The 18828-nt window shown below is 40.7% G+C and overlaps 1 protein-coding gene across 13 annotated transcripts in view; it reads right to left on the bottom strand.

The window, feature by feature from the left end:
* Positions 1-18080, bottom strand: part of EPB41L2 (erythrocyte membrane protein band 4.1 like 2) — a 104535-nt gene extending 86455 nt beyond the window's left edge. For 12 of the 13 annotated variants that reach the window (XM_030489776.1, XM_030489785.1, XM_030489780.1 and 9 more), the window contains exons 1-2: positions 17992-18080; positions 13819-13900 (exon numbers count right to left, since the gene is read on the bottom strand). The gene's annotated coding sequence lies outside the window, so the exon portion shown is untranslated. Of the gene's footprint in view, positions 1-13818; positions 13901-17046 lie in introns of all 13 variants that reach the window. The other variant, XM_030489777.1, reaches the window with a different exon arrangement.
* Positions 18081-18828: the final 748 nt, after the last annotated feature.

Here is an 18828-nt window from a genome sequence, read left to right as displayed (position 1 = left end):
TACACAAGATAGCACCATTTTTTAAACTACAATGTCCATCCAGTTCAATCTTGCACCATGTGCAACCTTAAAAAAAGAAGTAAATTTACGACACTCTTTCAATCAGCTTTTCATTGCAATGCATATCAAGTATGCCCATTCCTAACCAAGTTGGATTATAACAAACTGAATAAAAAGCAGTTCCATAACTGGAAGAAGGATGCTAGGTACCATCTAGTAAGGCTACAGGTACTCATTACGATTTTGGTTTAAGATGCGTCTCCTCAGCTGATTTCTAAAATCAAATATTTCACAATCCTGGTTTAGGGAGAAGCCACCTAAACAGCTAACTAAATAAACAAGGTACAATAACTCTGTCTTTGTAGGATGTATAGGAAGAGTTGAAGCAGCAGTCTCTTCTGTGGTAAAGAAAAGGGGGGATACCAGGAAACTGTACAGTGGCAGAAGTTTCCTACATGAGAACTGCTGCCAAAGTAATTATAACAAGTAATCAAACCTTTCTGTTTGTTTTTATGCTACAAAGATAACAGAGACTTTGCTGCAATCTGAAAAATCAACAATAACCCTTTTCTGCTAATTAATACCAACCTAATGAATAAACTATAGGATATGATCAAAGCTAGCAGTAATAGCAATGTATTTTTTGCTTTGCCTATGGCTTGTGAAATACCAAGTCCTCAAAAACGAAATTCAGGATCCTTGACTCAAGATAAATACCTAGAGGTAAAGATCAAGCTTTACAAGCTGTGGTACTGGCTTTGGTAATCCACTTTTTGTACCTCTGTACAGAGAAATCTAGTCTTGTGAATATCTTCAGGAAGCGGCACAGACGCATTAGTGAAGTTATGAACTCTATTTTCAGATTTCATGCTAGATAAAAAAAACCAACCCTCCTTTATCTTCACGACTAAGTCACATTCAATACCTTGATCCTAGTAAGATAGATATAGAACACTTTGCATGTGGCAATATAATTGAAACTATGGAAGACTATGCAGTTATTTCAACATTCCTTTTACTGGCAGGACTTCAGTGCTCCCTTAAACAAATACATTTTTGTGTTAATCCAATTCCTTTGGATTATGGAGAATAGCTTCTATATGCACAGTAACAAAAGTTTTACTCTTCGTAGCTTCAGCTTTCCTTGTTGCAGACTTTAAAAGCTACATTTGAGATTAAACCACAGCCTAACAGATAAGTGATAAAATTGAGCTAAGGGCACCAACAATTTGTTATTAACATAGAGTCATAGAATAGTTAGGGTTGGAAAGGACCTTAAGACCATTTAGTTCCAACCCCCCTGCCATGGGCAGGGACACCTCGCATTAGACCATGTAGCCCAAGGCTCTGTCCAACCTGCCCTTGAACACTGCCAGGGATGGAGCATTATCAGACATTTCACACAACCAAATACATAGATAGGGAATTTACATGCCACAAAGATATACCACAATACATAGCTTATATGAAGTTAGAAAGAATGTCAATAGTTGAGTTTATATGTTATGTTAAGATGCTATTCAGAACCTAAATATCTCCTTAGTATTTGAGAAAATTGATTGGCTTTAAAAATCTTTCTTAAAAAAAGAAAGCAAAACAAACCACACAAACCAAAAATATCACCACATTTTAACCAAAAGCAGAGTATGTATTTAACTGCTCCATAAAAGCAGTTTACAGTCAAATAAATTATTCAAAATATTCCTTACACATTTGTCTCCAGTCCCCCAAAGAATGAACTTTAATATTAAAGGCACTATCCTAGATGTTAAGATGTAAGCTTTCTACATTTTAAAGCAAGTTTTAAATACAATAACATTTGCTTGAACACATAAGTTGGAAAGACATACATGATTCCATGATTTGGTACCCTTCATATTCATTCCGCAGAATGAAGATAAAATGTATTTGTAGATAGAATGTTCACATAAACTGGACATCCAGTCTTCCCCTCAGATTCTTTCCCATACAAGTGCATCTACTCTTCATTCGCCCCTCTTCACACTTCACAAAGAAGTGAAGATGGTGCAAGAATATTTTACTTCATTTAAAATACCTAAGCTACTTTAACAGCATTGTCATTGCTATCACATGAAGTCTTAACAAAAAAACATAACTGTTGTTGGCCCCAGAAGAACTTTAGAAAAGATTTAGCCATATATTTATGAATTGGAAATAATGATCAACGTTGCATTTGATAAGCAAGAAAAGACTGCATACAAAATTTCTGGAATGCCTGTGTGGGCAATGCCCTTTGTGATTCTGCACTCAAACAATGGTTTACAGAAGATCTTTCAGATACAATTAGATTGCAGACCATTGGTTCCATCACAACAAGCCTGGGACATCCTCAAATTTAGGCAATATTCACAGGATATTTAACAAAGATGCAAAAGGGGTTACTACCAGCATGACCATCCTCTTGCGCTGGTCAGGTATCCCTTACCCTCTCTTTCTCCAGTGCACTAACGAAGGAAAAGGAGACAAGGAGACCAAATAGTACCCATCCCCATGGAGCTTTCTGCCCCACTGCAGGGACTGGGATTTATAATCAAAACTGTCTGGGACACAGACTGCTGCTAGTGTTGCCTGCAATGCTGGCAGGCTGTTAAAGTTACAAAGAGAGAAGCATGTGCCAAAATATGTACTCTTGCTGCCAAGCATATAATCCTGGTGCATACTTCCTGATAGGAAAAGGATTTAATAAATATGAGACAATTTCCCTTTCCCTTTGCTTAGAAACTATCTTCTTTCCCACGTGCTTAAGGTCAGAGAAAAAGAAACAACACAGTTTCCACACTTCAAAGAAGCTTACTAAATTCTCTGCCTGGAATACTCAGCTTCAGTCGATCAAGAATATTTCATACTTAGCAACTCAGGACAACAACCAGGACAAGTTTTGTAGTTTAACACAGAGAATCTGTCTCCTGTTACTCATGAAAGACTGTGAATATCAAAACACACTGGAGGGTTAGATTTTTTGGTGGATATGGCCCCAGTTGTTGCTGGGTCTGCTCTACTGAGTGGTCTACTAACAGGTTGTCTCCTGATCTGAAACAGTAAAAGAATAAACGTGAAGGATCTGCACTTCAGTTATGACATGCCTTTGGTTAAAATTAGGAGAAGGGAAGGTTGCTACAAACTTTCCATTGTCAGATGTTTTAATTAAACAACAGGATACATATAAATTAATGGATAACTTCTGATGCTTAAAAGGCAACAGAAGATAGTAAGTAGAAAAGAAAAATACATGGGTCAGGGAATCAACTAACAGGCAGTATTACAGCCCTGAGGCAATTGTTCTGGTAATTAATTTCGTGTAACGCCAGATGAGTGATACTAGCAAAATACTAGACAAACCCAGCCTGGGATTTCAAAAGACTCCTCATTAAAGAAAAATAAGAGTAGCTAACAGTAAATTCAAAAGATCTTGTTAGAGAACGAATGTGAAAGAGGTATTAATAACTACTCTAAAACCCTGTGTCAAAGATAATCTTGAGGCATTTAAGAAAATTTTTACTTTCATAATAAGGTTTCCAAAGAAGAAGAATCAGGTGAGATTTAGGTCTAACAGAAAAGAGTTTTCCATGTACTACAAGATGCCCAGCAAATGACTTAAGTGTTACTAAGGTAACAATCATGACTGTATTTTCCCTAACTTGCAACATCCTTCTGCTAGTTAACATCTTTTCCTATTTGCAGAAAAGGAGGAAATAAGACCTTTTACTCATGACAAGCTGTCAGAGATTTCAGTTGCTAAATATGATATATTCAGCTGAGCGAACTTAAAAGCTTACAGAGGATACAGCAAAAGAGTTGACACAGTTTTTGGAACAAAGGCTGTAGCGAGCAGGTGTCGGTCTCTTCTCCCAAGTAATAGGACAAGAGGAGATGGCCTCAAGTTGCACCAGGGGAGGTTTCGACTGGATATTAGGAAAAATTTCTTCATCTTAAGGGTTGTCAAGCATTGGAACACGCTGCCCAGGGAAGTGGCTGAGTCACTATCCCTGGAGGTATTTAAAAGATGTGTAGATGTGGCACTTAGGAACATGGTTTAGTTGTGGATTTGGCAGTGCTGGGGTAATGTTTGGACTTGATGATCTTAAAGGTCTTTTCCAACTTAAATGATTCTATGATTCCAAGAACACAGACTGAGTTTGTATAGCAGCAAAATTTGCCTGACAGCAAAAGGCAGTCTAAATACTCAGTTTTACCAGAAGTATTAACCATTCTTTAAGCAAAAAGCCTGCTGAAGTAAATCAGAATTCTCAACTGAAATTGGAAACATTAACTTCTGTCTCCCAGTCATAAGATTTCCATAATTGCTCTAAATCTAACTACTGTGCCTCACATACAGAGTTCAAATCCCACCTGACACCTCCTGAAGATATACCCGTACAAATAAATAATGATCAAAATGAAACAGAACAGAAGCTAAATCATGTAACTTTTTATTTTTAACCATTATTTTACAAATCACAAGCTAGGCAAACTTCTTATACATACACACATACATACTTAAAAGTAAACCCCATTCTCTGTATTGATCCTCTTTTGACTAATCCTATCCTATCCTATTACTACCATATCTTATAGAAGCCTGGAAGCTGGTCTTCACAACCAAATATGAACTGTATGTTCTTAAAAGGAGCGCCAAGGTTATCACTGGCAAAAGGTACACAGACTGTACATGACAGAGCATTACAAGACAAACTAGTAGGACCCTCTCCCATATGTAACTGATGCCTATAGATTCACAGTAGACTTATCTGCCACCATGCCCCTGCTGCACATTATGGTTTGCAGGTTCATCCAGTTTTAGGTTCTCCCATGCAAAAACGCTGAGGATATACTGGAGCAAGCCCAGCTAAGATGGTTCAAGGCTTGCAGCATCTGCCATATGATAAGAGGCTGAGAAAGCTGAGATTGTTTGGGAAGGAGAAGGCCTGGGATCAGGGGATCTTATCACAGTGTATAAATTTAACTGCTTCAGAGAAGTTAGTTCACGCTGGTTATCAACACACCTCAACTGTTGCAGCTCACAAATCTGAGAAAGCAAAACTTCAGACAGTCATCCTGGAATTTTGGCAGCAGCAATTCTTCAGACTACAGATAACTCATGGTATCGTGTCTTTACCCCCATCACAAGGGCACAGAATTTGTTGCAATTTAGTTTACTGGGCATGGTGACTTCTTAGACTGGAAGCAGAGAGCACAACCACCGTGCATGGAAACAGAAGTATGACGGCCTGAATCAGAAGGTTACCTTTACTCACAGCTAGGTAGTCTAACTACCTCCGATCCAAGCACTAATGGACAGTTTCAAAACTGCAGTGATAGTTCAGGCACAGACCCATCTTCACATACAGACAATACATAAAGCACTTCAGTCTCACACAGGGAACTGACTATACCAACTTCCATGTATTTTTCTTTTGAAGAACATATCAAGTCCAATAGGCTATGTTAGAGCTATCTACCATAAAATACATAGGGAAGTTCATTTGCAGCCTGTGTAGAGCTTAAGCTGCTCAAATAAATTTCTTGACTTGGAAAGAAACAAAAATATAAATCAAGTTATAATACTCTTGAGACTCTGTGGGGAAGAGGAAAAAAAGTGAAGGATCTTTGACATCTTATTACAACAACTCAGCACATCTGATTTAGAACTCTCATAATGGCATCTCAACCTTTTCTGAAAGGTCAGGAGATGCCTCATATTTACTAACACTCTGGTCTCCTAATGCTTATGTAACCTACAGAATAACATAGATACAATAGTCATAAGACCACCAAAAATAAAATCATTCAAAGGCATTCAGAAATATCTTGATGCATGAGTCTTTGCATTTTGGGGGTAAAAGAATTATAATTTTCACCACAACAAATCCTTCCCAAAAAGGTAGTTTCTGTCTGCCTATCAGCTCCTATATTACACCACCTCCTGTTGTGTGAACTTACAGATTGATATATACGAGTGCTAGATTACAAAACCACTCTGTATTTATGAATGTCACTCTAAATAACAATTTTGCTGCAAGAACTTTTTTAACTGAGAAGTCACACTTGTTGCTCCCAAAGTTATGCCCTCTTTAGCGCTGCAATAAGAAATGGAAAGCTAGTGGAAGTCTAAGTCCAGCACTGGTACCTATTCATTCCGCATGCGTAGTGACTTCTCTCTTGCTATCACTTTTCCTCGTGCAGCAGCAAGCTAAGAATTTAAACAAGGGGTCCTCAAAAATTCTACACTGAAATTTGCAAGTGTGTTTTGAAGAATAGCAGCAAAACAATAAAGCATACAAATGATTCAAAAAAGTAACTACAACCAAATCACTAGATGTTTGATCACAGATTTCCAGATCAAACTGGAAAACTGAATATAGCACACAAGCTTTCTTGGCTGAAAAGCACTGAACTTCTGGCAAAACTCTTGCTGAATATTTTAGCCCTTTGCAGAATTACCAGCCCTTCAGGGTATGGGCATCAAGAGACAGCTTTGTCATGTGAATGACTGCATATTGTTGAAATGTAAGTATGCCTATGGCAGTGTTTCTCAAGCATAGAGACAGGTCAGTAAACTGAAAGGTTTTTCATGCAAAGGAAGATACACCTGAGAAGATAATGAGGCATCTCCCTTAGTCTAGCCGGGTGAAAGGAGCAACAACTGTTTTCAAAACAAAAGTTTAGAAGTCCTGCATGGAAGGATGTTCAGCTTAGCCTGATTTTGCAGGACAAGAATCTTTATACTGTAATCATGTTAATGTAAGGTCTATATTAGGTTATCACATTTGCAGCGATAGCTACATTGCCTATTTTTAAACGAAGAATTCTGAGGCAGCTCCTTCAATTTCAGCTAAAGCCCAGAATGTGACTACCTTCATATAAAGCAACAAGAAACATTCCATATTAGTGTACCATTTAAAAGCCCAGCTGTGGATCAGGTAACATTTTACTGCTCACAGTGGAGACAAAGTTTTGCATACCTTTGCATCATATCACTATCAGAGCACTCTCAACTCATTCCAAATGTTTCTTTAGCAATGACTAGCAGAGGAAAAACCATCTTCAATTCTTCAGTAGTACAGGACTTTGTAAACAACAGTAGTGTTTACTTTAGAGTTAATTCAAGGGGAGACCAAAAGAGACAAGAGAACAGAAGAAAATGAAGTGGGGAGGAAAAGTTACAAAGGGTTTGCTTGGAGCTAAAAGGACAAAGGGGAGAGAAAATAAAAGGAACCATGCCTCTGGAGGATGAACTGAAGTGAAGGGAAAGGAAATCACCCAGAACAGTACATCTACTGCTGAAAATGGAAGCCCAATTTCACTTGCATAACATAACCCCCATACAGACTACAGATACACTCAGCCTCCTTTTTAAAGGCATCTCTAAGTACATTCTTGTTTTAAAGGTCCCATGATAGGAGCAATAGTTCAAAAGTACTGTCCTTGAAGGATCCATGGACACAGAGCTTCCCGCTGATATCACTACTTCAACAGGCTCACATTAAGTATTGAAGAAAAAATAGTTACAATCTAATTAGCGACCAAATTTGTTGTTCAACTGTTTGTACCTACAAAATACATACGATCAAAGGTACGAAAGTCACAGTCTTGACTATAAGCTCACCAAACCAGGCAAACAAATAGTGTCATAGTCAGAAATGTCTCAAGTATCTCCAGTTCCAATTCACTCCTACACAGTGGCACATTTTCCCTCTGTGCTATCATAGTTTACATACCATTTGAGACTAATAATGTTCTGCAAAAACATGTTGAAAGAAAACAAATCTCTGTAATTTTACTTTATGATACTGTAAAGTAGAAATAATTTGAAGCTTGCAAAAATCTAATGGCAAAACATGGTTTGTCATCTATAAAAAGGTTTGTTAATACCCTAACAGTAGCAAACAAACAACTAGAAAAATGGTACAAGTGGAATTCTCATTATAGCAGAATCTTGCTGTTCTAATAAGAATATTTAGTAGTCATTAAACTTTGTTTTAACAGATGCCAAAGTTGCTATTTTATTATTCTTTCATTTTATAACAGAAGTATACACTACAAAACTTTCCAAGTTTGTTTCTCTACAGAAAATTGTTCTGTTGTGAGAAAGTTACTCAAGGCTCTACAACACCAAGGAACTTCGGTTAGAGAATTTCCACGTTCACGTACCAGAATCATCAGAAACTACCAGAGAATACAACTACACATGAAATATCATCTGGGGGAAAAAAAAATAAATAAAGAAATGACTTAACTGCACAAAATCAGACATTTTTGCATCTGCATAAAACAAAATCAGACTAATCCAAGTCATATTTGTCATGAAACACCGTTGCTTTCCATAAGCATATAGGAACCCTCTTCCTCAAATCAGGAGGAGATAATTTCAAGAATGAGTGTCATTTGATAGCAGACCAATGCCATCACGACACAGCGCTCTCCTGCAGACTCCCCACACATACATGTAGCAGCAGCAGCCTAGGAGGTAAGTGACCAGCTCCAATACACTGGTTGGAGGCAGAACCTGAAGCAGAAGCTGCTCTTCTCTGAAAGAAGTTACAAGCTCCATACCCCTGCAAAACAAATGAGCAAACTACTTTGTTCCACCCCCCCCCAAAAAGGATCATCTTTAATCCGCTTTATTCTTAAAGAAAAATGAGGGTGGTGGAGGAACAACCGAGATTTGACAAGCTACTGAAACCGTGGGCAACACACAAGTACTACCTACTACAGTGCAATTCAAAAGAGTTGATAAAGCTGGATATACTTCTAGAAGCACTAAGTGCCCACTGCACTACTAAGTTTCAGCTCAAATAATTACATATTAAAGTCACCTAACTTTACTAAAATTAAAACAAAACAAAAAACCAAAAAACCCCACAAAACCAAACATACATAACAAACTACCTTTTCTACTAAAAAGTTACCTCAAAGAGGGAAACTGCAAAATGTAATTAAAAATGGATTCAAGTTTAATACAGAACAGCATCCAATAACAAATAGAAGGCAAACCAAAAGAAAACAGCACTCTACGAAAATACAATTAATTCCTAATAAAAAAAGTCATAAGCCATTACCAAGGTTGGAAGGGACCAAAAAAATCCCATGACAACATCAATGTATTTTATAACATCATCTTGCGCTAGCTCCTGATGCTTAAAACTTCAAGCACATTCTGTATTACAAGAACTAGGGTAACTTCTTCATACACCATGTGACACAAATTCTAACACATAAAAAAAACCCCAACCACCAACCAAAACCAACAAAAAACTTCACCAGGCAAATTAATCTTCCCACATCATTCGACAGGTTATGGATACAAGATCTTTCTAGCCAGAAAATCAGGGCTTATGACAGCAACTAAACAATTCATCCAATAAAAACTGTTTTTATCTGGTCCCATTCCAAAGTTTTCATGCTGCTATGTATGGCGTATGTCTCATCCTTTATCTAATGCATATGACATACTCTAAACCAGTACCAACAGCTGGGGAATTCTATGGTAAACCAACCAGCATCATAGTAGGTGTTGCTTTGTGATGCAAGTTAAGAGAATGAAAGGGGGAAAAAAAAAGAAAAATCAGGGAAAATTGAACAAAAGTGTGAAAAAAAATCAAAGACGCTGCATTTCTATAAAAGCAAAAAAATGACCAAATCAAATCTGCCCCCAACATACCAGAAGCATTTCTTGATTTTTCACATAGGCTTTTAAAAATTCACTTGCAGGCAATAAATAAAACATTCTTAGCCCAGTACTTCCAAGTCTCACAATTCCTCAAGATAAAGAGTTAAATTATTTCAACTTTTGAACAAGTCAGCGTAGTAAAATACACTTCGACTAACATATCGGTATTTTTATAAAGCTTCATTAGGCTTTCTGAAATCCAAGAAACAGAAGTTGTGATACATAACAGAGACAAGTAATGAAGCTTCCAGCATCATCCTTTCATATCAGAGCCAAAATCACACAAACTTTTCCTCCATAAAGTACTGCCTCACATTTAATACTTGGTCGCTAGCTGTCGTGGTTTAAACCCAGCCAGTAACTCAGTTAAGACTGCAAATACCCTATAAGGATTATTGATCTTGTAATGATCAACAGATGAAAATGAAATGTAGGGCTCTGTATATTTTACTAAATTTGCCAAAATAAGCCTGCATGGGTGTGTTTGGGGCAGGGGAGAGGGGTATTTGTGTGTGCCGTGGTAAAAAAGGTTGTGCCTTCAGCCCCTTCAGGTCTTCAAAAAGCAGGAATATCCAGTTAAATTGGTTGTATGTAGTTTCTTAAAACTGTTATTTTTGAACGAATCACGCTGGCACCCTCCCCAAGTCAGAACACTGTCATTCACTACTGTGTTCTCTACTAAGATTTCATTTTGGTTTTGAATGAGGCTTTTAAACATAAATCTCTGCTAACATAAGTTGTTTTATAGAACACTTTTACAGAGAAGGCACCTTTTCCCCAAGCATTTTCTCACCTGCATTACTGGACTGAAGTATTCCCAAGTTCACTTACATACAGCATCCTTACTTTCTGAAATTACATTGTGACTAAATTCAACTGACACAAAAAAAATTATGTTTTAATATGCTATGTGTTTCACCTTTTCTATTGAATGGAATTAAGAGATAAACTCTGAGAATATGGATCTCAGTCTTCAGAAATGTGTCTTACCGTCTGAACGAAAATATTACAATCTACTCAGAAAAAGTTACAACGGTCTCATATTGTAAGCAAATATCATAGTCAAGGATAGGAGGGGGAAGAAAAACTGTAAGTGCACAAATCTCATTAGACATTAATTGCTTTCTAGAAGACGCATCCTTAAGCACACGAAGAGTAGAGAAAGCACACAGTGAAACTGAGTTCAAATATCCAACAGCGTAAGTTAATTAACATGAGATAATTAGAGGTCCAAAACAGGTTTAATACTAAAATCAGTTGCAATTGGGGTTTGTAAAGAAGAAGTAGTAGCATTGATATGTAGCAATCCCAGCCCCTTGATCCGAGCAGCTGCCTGTGACCATTATGTAGATAACCTCTTGTCAAAGATTACTGCAATACAAAACCATTCACTACAGAGGGGACAGAGCAGCCTTAAGACCAAACATGGACTTAAGTATGAAGTTTATGCTCTGACATTCTTTGGGTTTTAGTAGTGGCTTCTGCCCCCCCCCACCTCTCTTCCTCCAGACATTTGCTTCAGATTCATGGTCCAATAATGCAACATCCTACCAGGAAAAGTACCCAAAAAGCTATTCAAGAAAAAGGATCCAGTGCCCTAAGAGAAGATCAATGATGGATGGGCTTGCTCTTTCGCCAAATTTCTTTAACCAATTGATGATGGAACAACAGCAGTTACAGTATTATTTAAGTACAGCATTTAAGTACAATTTCAAAAGGAGTAAGCCAAACAGGGGATAAAGCAGCTTCTTTCAGCTTAGGAAACAGCGAACAGTTCATTTATATATAGTGACTACAAAGTACAAAACTTGTTCAATTTGGAAATTGAACAAGAACTTGCAGTTCCAAAATCAAAACGTTCAAACTCAAAGGAGTTTCACTCAGTGTATTCTAAAATACTTTATTAGTGAATCCTTGCTTTTGTGAGTAACTGGAAGCAATAAAGATGTTTCAACAAACGTGAAATCTAAGTACGTATTTTTATCATCAGATTCTAATTTTGGTTTGATTTTCGGAAGAAGTAGGATACATGCTGAGTCAATCAGAATTTAAAAGTCTGCCTAGTCCACATTCAAAAGCTTGCAACAAGAATATATATTTTAATCCCATATACAGGACAACTGAATGTTTCAAATTAGAAAAAGCTGTTTTAATTTTCCACTGTGGTAAGATAGCACATCATGCATTTTAAATATGTACTGAAGAATGTTATTAAAAACATAAAAACTATCTTCTTAAAACATTGTAGTCAAATTCTTATCCAGGCCACTAAAAAGAATACCACAGTTATAGTCTATACTTCTCAAGCCACAGTAACGGGATAGCAGTAATTTACAGTAAAATCTGGTGTTACATTTAGCTGTACAACACTACTAATTATAGAGTAATTTCAACAATAAATATTTGGTTAAACTCTGCTTTGTCATCAGTGCAAGCAATTTAAGATGAAACTGATCTTTCAAAGAGTCCACACTTCTTTTTTAGAGTCTATTTTTATTTTCTGGTAACTGAACATCTTTTCCTACAGAACATTTCTCCAAAACTACCACTTTGCAAATAGAAAACCACATAGACAACGTAGAAGCAAAAGGGAGATTCAAACGTGGAGTACCAAGGCAATCCATAGTTCCCTTTAAACCGTCCTTAGCTAACCCCATTTTATTATTCAATATCAAAGTCTTCTAACAATGACCTCGTAGAGCACACAGGCTGCATCACTTAATAACAGCAAGGTAAGTTAGAAGACAGGTCAGAAAGAATACAGGGAAGAGGAACCAAGACACAGATGAATATGAGCACCATGGTAGATGTAATATCAAGCAAAACACCTAGTTAACCCCCTAGACACTGACAAAGAAGTCTCCGGTTTTAAAGGGAGTATCTTCCTGCAATGCTCCTTCACAATGAGGTCTCTGAAGAGCAAAGCTACTATTAATAAAAGCACTACATAGATGAACAGCAGTAGTACCTTATACCTTATCTCCACTAGAAATGAAAAAAAAACCCAAACAAACAAAAACCAATAAAATATTACTACCTGCTTCTGAGAGTATTCAGAGCCAGCCAATCAGTTTTTATACAAGAGGCCAACCTAACCGAAGGCAGGCCTTCAGAGAATCTCGTAAATCCAGCCATGAAACATGTGATGTGCAGAGCAAAAGGTAGGCATCTGAAATTCTCCTTTATGAGACCTCATAAACATTACCTACAACTGAGTAAAGAATTAAAGGAGATGCAGCCCCAGCTTTCCCCTATAACTAGGAAGGCAACACAGGGTACAGGAGAGTAGAAGGCAAGAAGGTGAAGAGAATTACTGGAAAAGGGAAACAGGATTTGTGTTTTGTTTGGGTTTCAAGTTTTATACATCTAGTCCATAGATTTCTCCTGATTGTTTCTATTTTCAAGGTAGTATGTCAGATGTAAGGAGCTGCATGAATAATATAAAATGGAGAAATCAAGCCATGAGCTGGAAACTGAAATCAGACAGCGCTGTTCAGCATTATTGTCAGCAATACCTACACAGCTTGCTGGGCAGGCAACACCACTTGTATAGTTGCTGTAACGTACTGTCTGCACAGTGCCACTAACCTATCAGACACTACTGCAACGGAAAGAAACTTCTTGTCCCCAAGTCAGTTAAACAAGCCTGTATTCCCACTGAGCTCTGCCACTTGCATTACATGCAAGTCTATCATCTCGTACCATACACAGAACATTCTTTTCTCATTTGCCTAGCCAAAGAGAATGGCTATTTCTGGATTACCCAATACTAATTAATCAATGATCTGTTGATGTGGCCTTCACTTAAAAGCATAAATCTTCACAAAGCACTCAAAGACAAAGTGAAGTCTATGGAGGAAATAAGTTACTAGTAAAATTACCTTCACAGAAGAGTTTATATCACAAACATTTTAAGTAATAAATAAATAAAACTTGCTAAAAATCTAAATATTTACTGTATTGTTAATATGTTCTTTCCTGTACAATACTACAAAACTGACAATTCAAACCATGTAAACTTACTACAACAGCAAAAACATTGGAGAAGTTGAAACAGAACTTCGCCTATTTCGTAAATTCCTACAGTGAATTTTCTGATATAAAAAAAATAATTAATCACAAGTTACCTTTCACACCAGTAGAAGCCTTGAAGGTTAGTAGAATGCAGTCAACTATGACAACTGGGTAACAGCACAATATCTTCTTTACCTGTAAGAGAGAGTTAAATTTGGAGTCGAATTACATGGAAAACTATCCCACCCACTGAGCGAATTAGAAAACCAGAGAAGTGAAATTGAACTGTGCTTAAATGAGAAATATCTTTTTGAAATGTGAACACCCTTCCACACAGGAAGAGAAAAAAAAAAAAAAAAAGAAACAAAAAGCAAAAAACCCCAACACACACAATCATTTAACTTGCTTTTTGATTTTCTCTTAAAACAAACAAAAAAATAAACAAATATGGAAGCGTGGCAGTTAATGTAAAATCTAACACTCTTAAGTCGAGTCTTTTCTTTCGGTTCAGAAAACTGAAAATAACCCCTTACAATGTAGTTTGACTACTCGTATAACTCAGGCTATAACACAATCAGACACTTTCACATCCCTTTTCTTGCTCCCATCCCCTTTCTTGTGTCCAGCCATTGTGTGAGTATACAACAAATAGTTTTCCAATGCTGCTTTTGTTGGGTTAATTTTGCCTGCAATGAGGAGAAAGCCCACCTTCTCTCCTTTTGATTCCCCCACCTTAAGATCAGTTCCAGAATGAAACCACCATTAGAATTAGTACATCTTTCTCAGGAAAGCATTTAATCTTGTTTTAAAGATACCTAATGGCAAATACACTATACACAACAACCTTCGGTAAAATCATTTTTACCCTACTGAAATTTACACACAGTAAACCAAAATGTAGAAAACTTGTCCTCCTTCAACAATCAGAGTAATGCTGTACACTAGACACATAACTATTAAAAAACTTTTCCTGCCACTAAATCCTTTCATAGCCATGATTATTGGCTATTGTTCAGACTACAGGTACAACTATCACCATTCTATTTTGTTCCATCCCTTTTTAATGCTTAAATAGGTGAATCTTTGTACTGAAACATGCTTCCCAGTTCTTGTAACGTTTGCAATTCTTTCAGGTTATTACTTTCAACTTTCTGAAGTTTAATGCCAAGAGTGAACACGGAATTCAAAAAGGAATCATATAAGTACCAACTACATAAAGGTTTTATTACCTTGTCATGTATTTTATATGTTGTTTGTATGCCTAGTTTAATTTTAACAACAACTTACAGAGAACTTATGTTTAAATTATTATTAATCACAACCCACAATACGTCTTTCAAATGTTTTTACTTCCCAGAACACTTTCTCATTCTCTATGACTCATGTTCTTCATCCTTAAATGTATACTTGGTAGTTGGCCACATGAAAAATGCGTATTTTGCCATAGAGTCATAGAATAGTTAGGGTTGGAAAGGACCTTAAGATCATCCAGTTCCAACCCCCCTGCCATGGGCAGGGACACCTCGCACTAAACCATGTGGCCCAAGGCTCTGTCCAACCTGGCCTTGAACACTGCCAGGGATGGAGCATCCACAACCTCCCTGGGCAACTCATTCCAGTGCTTCACCACCCCCACTGTAAAGAACTTCTTCCTTATACTTAATCTAAACTTCCCCTGTTTAAGTTTGAACCCATTACCCCTTGTCCTCACTAAATTATTCAGAGTATATTGAATACAATAAGAAATGCAATTATTATTCAGGTTACCCTCTCTAAATGAGACCTATCCAGTGTCGTTGCTAAAACCCCATTAACCATCAAGTCAGGCTGGCTTCAGAGAGCTGCATTTGCTCCTACTTTTTCAGCTATACCAAAAAGTGGTAACAAAAATCTATTATGCATTGACTGCAATCGCTGGAGACTTATCAAATTAGAAGGGGAACAACAGGTATATTTCCAAAGGAATGAAACCTGGAAGTCTACTCCAAGTGGCCCTGGCTGTTCAGTTTGAACTCTCCCTCTACTGCAACATGTGTGCAAACAGAATTATGTACAGTTTTTGAAAGCCTTGTCTGGACCATTCTAAATGACATTGTTACAATACAAGCTCATCTGCCATGGGTACAGATTGTTGATACAAACTTCAAGATCCATAACCTCCGAAAACACAAAAGGGAAAGTCATATCCTAAGCCCAAAGGGAATCAAACTCATTAGAACACTGCAATTTGTGCAAGAGAAAGCATTTCAACTTCCCACCATAGAGGTTAAGACCAGATAGAAAACAGCATGGCAAGCAGAAATGGAAACTTGTGGGAAGGGAGGAGAGCAGGCTGAAGCAGGACGCTTCAGCTGAACACCCTTTCAGGGCTGCTTATGTGTAAGCCAGGATGCCACGAAACTGGTTCTGAACTAGGTCTGTTCTATAACCGGACGGCTCTGCAGCTTAGGGACTGAATTCTGCTGCTGTTGGAAACTTAACAATATCACACCATTTTTGATTTCAAACACTCCAGGTCTGGAAACGTGACTTTATGTGAGAATTTGCTGAAGGCCAAGTTTTGCAGAACTACGTGCTTGTTGCATTTCACTAACACTCTGGAAGCACCCATGCTAGCAGACAGGAAAATGAGGCAGTAAAGCCAAGTAAAGCACTACCTGACAATGAAAAAGCTATAAATTAGACTGTTTTAATTAAAAATGGGTCTTAGACAGCTTTACAAGAAGGAAAAACAGCCTAATGGAACTGTTTGCTAGTCATCACTGGTATCAAAGCACCTTAACCGAAGTTCACACCCTAGCTGGCTATTATCTGTTCCCTGGAAGTGACTTATTTCAGAAGCTGTTTCTGGAAATCATAGTCATCAAGATGATAAGCCCTCAAACCAACTCCCTTTGTGTCAATCAGTGATCAATACAGTGACCTCCTTTAAGTCCATTCCAGTCATACACATGCATGCACAATACTATTAACATCAAGAGGCATTATCTTCAACTCAGCCGCATCTTCACCTGTGGAAAAATGCTGGACTAAAAACGTTACCACAGAGTTAAATAGCTCTTTTGAGAGTATTCAGACTTTACAGCCCTGTAATCAAAGTCTCCCAAAAGAACAATAATAGGAAAATAACTTTGCACCTAAATTTATAAATAACATCTCAATTTTGTAAGACCTCAGTGCTTACTGTTCACACAGAGGCCAGGTCATCACATCTTGAAAGGCAGACTATTTTTCTTCTTTTAATGGTGGACAAAGAACAAACAATAGGATTCTAAACTGACTTTAAGTCTAACTCTTAAGAAAATTAGGAATGTGCAGTCTTCCTCAATTTCATCCCCTACCTAATTACTGATAAGCAGCTCCAGTGCAGGATCCTATTTAGCACATTTTCCTGCCGTTGCTCACGTACAGCCGAAAGAAAGAAACCGCCCAAGATGCAAACAGATGAAGTTATCAGCATCAGGAGTGGTGCTCTAGCAGGAAAAAAATTAAGCACTCCTCTCGCAGTATTCACACGACGGGTGCGGGAGAGCAACCGACAGAAAACGGGACAGATTGGCAGGGAAAAGTCCTCCTCTCCTCCTTGCCTCTGACGAGGAAGAGGCGGACGCGACAGGGCAGCAGATGCGGGGCCGGACGGGACCGCGGGAGCACGTCCAGCCCTGACGGAACGCTCCCCGGCGGGCCCGCAGGGCAGCGCGGAGGATGCGGGCAGTGCCCGCGGCGCCAGCCCCGCGAGGGAGATTTGAACCGGAGCGGTGAGGAGCTGCTCTGCGCCGCACGGCTCGCTGGCACTAGCGCCCAAACCCGCGGGGAGAGGCGGGAGGGAGAAGCCGGCCCCCTCAGAGACCCCTGTCCGCCCAGGAGCGGGGAAAGGCCCCAGGACGCGGCGGGGCTGCGGCACCGAGGCGATCTCCCCCGCCGCGGCCACCGCTCCGGACACGCTTCCTCGGGGCCGCTGCCGCCCCCTGCCGTCCCCGGCTCTGACAGCCCCCACCGACCGACCTCCCGCCCGCCCAGCAGCCGCTCGGGGCCGGGAGAGAGGGAGCGGGCAGCTCGGCCCTCAGGACGATCACCCGGCCCGGCCCCGCCCGCGGCCCCCGCATCCCGCACCGGGCCAAGGGAAGCGCTGACGGATCCGGGGCAAAGCGGCCCCTCGGCGCACAGCCGCCCCCCCTTTCCGCCGCAGCGCTGCGGCTGCCCGGCGCCCTCCCGCCGCCACCTCCCCGCCCGCGGGAGGCCGGGCTGCGGCCCGCAGCGCCCGGGGACCCGCTCCCCACCAGTACCTGCCGCCCGGCCGCCGCCGCGCCTCACACACAGCACCCAAGTTGCAACGGCAGCCGTCAGCGCGGCCGGGAGAACCCCCGCCGGCCCCGCCCCCCGGCCAATCCGCGCCTCGCCCCGCCCTCGCCAGCCAGCCTCGCCACGCTGCCATTGGCTGGCGAGCCCGTCAATCCTCACAGGGGGCGCTTCCCCCCGCCCCCTTTTCCTGGGCCGCCTCCAACGGCCGCTGGCTGTGCGGGGCGCGGCGGGGCTGGGTGGTCGGTGATGGAGGCGAGCGGCCGGGTGCGCTGCGGGAGAGCCACCGCAGCGCCAGCGACACCGGCACCGCGGGGACGGCTGCCCCGGAGCGCCGCCAAGCACCGGGCGGGCGGGACGGTGTGCCGCAGGCGCCGCCTTGCCCCTCCCCTCCTCGGCTCGCCGGGCACGGCTGCGGGCGGCTGGCCGCCGCTGTCCCGCAGCGCCCGGCGCTGCGGTGTCTCCACGCAGACTCGTAATGCGCTGGTGTTAGGGGGAACGAGCTCTTGCCGGGCTGCCAAGGAAGCCGGCGGGTTGGGCGGGCAGGAGCACTGAAGGGAGGAGGGGGTTACCCCTCCCGGCGGGGTGCACATGGGCACAACGGAGGGAGCTCGGCGTGGTCCCGAGGTGGCCGGGCCGGAGCACCCCCTGGGAGGTGGTGCTGGGAGGCTGAGGGTCGGGACTGGTTCAGCCTGGGGGAGAGGTCACGCTGGAGGGCTCACAGCAGCCCCCAGCAGCCGGTGCTGCATGGTGAGAGGCTGAGGGACGACAGGCGAGATTTGAAATGAGATGTTCAGGCTGGGTGTAAAGAAAAGGTTTTCCGA

Source organism: Strigops habroptila, chromosome 6 (assembly GCF_004027225.2).
Source record: "Strigops habroptila isolate Jane chromosome 6, bStrHab1.2.pri, whole genome shotgun sequence".
Lineage (NCBI taxonomy): Eukaryota > Metazoa > Chordata > Aves > Psittaciformes > Psittacidae > Strigops > Strigops habroptila.
This window is presented reverse-complemented; position numbering and strand designations above follow the sequence as displayed.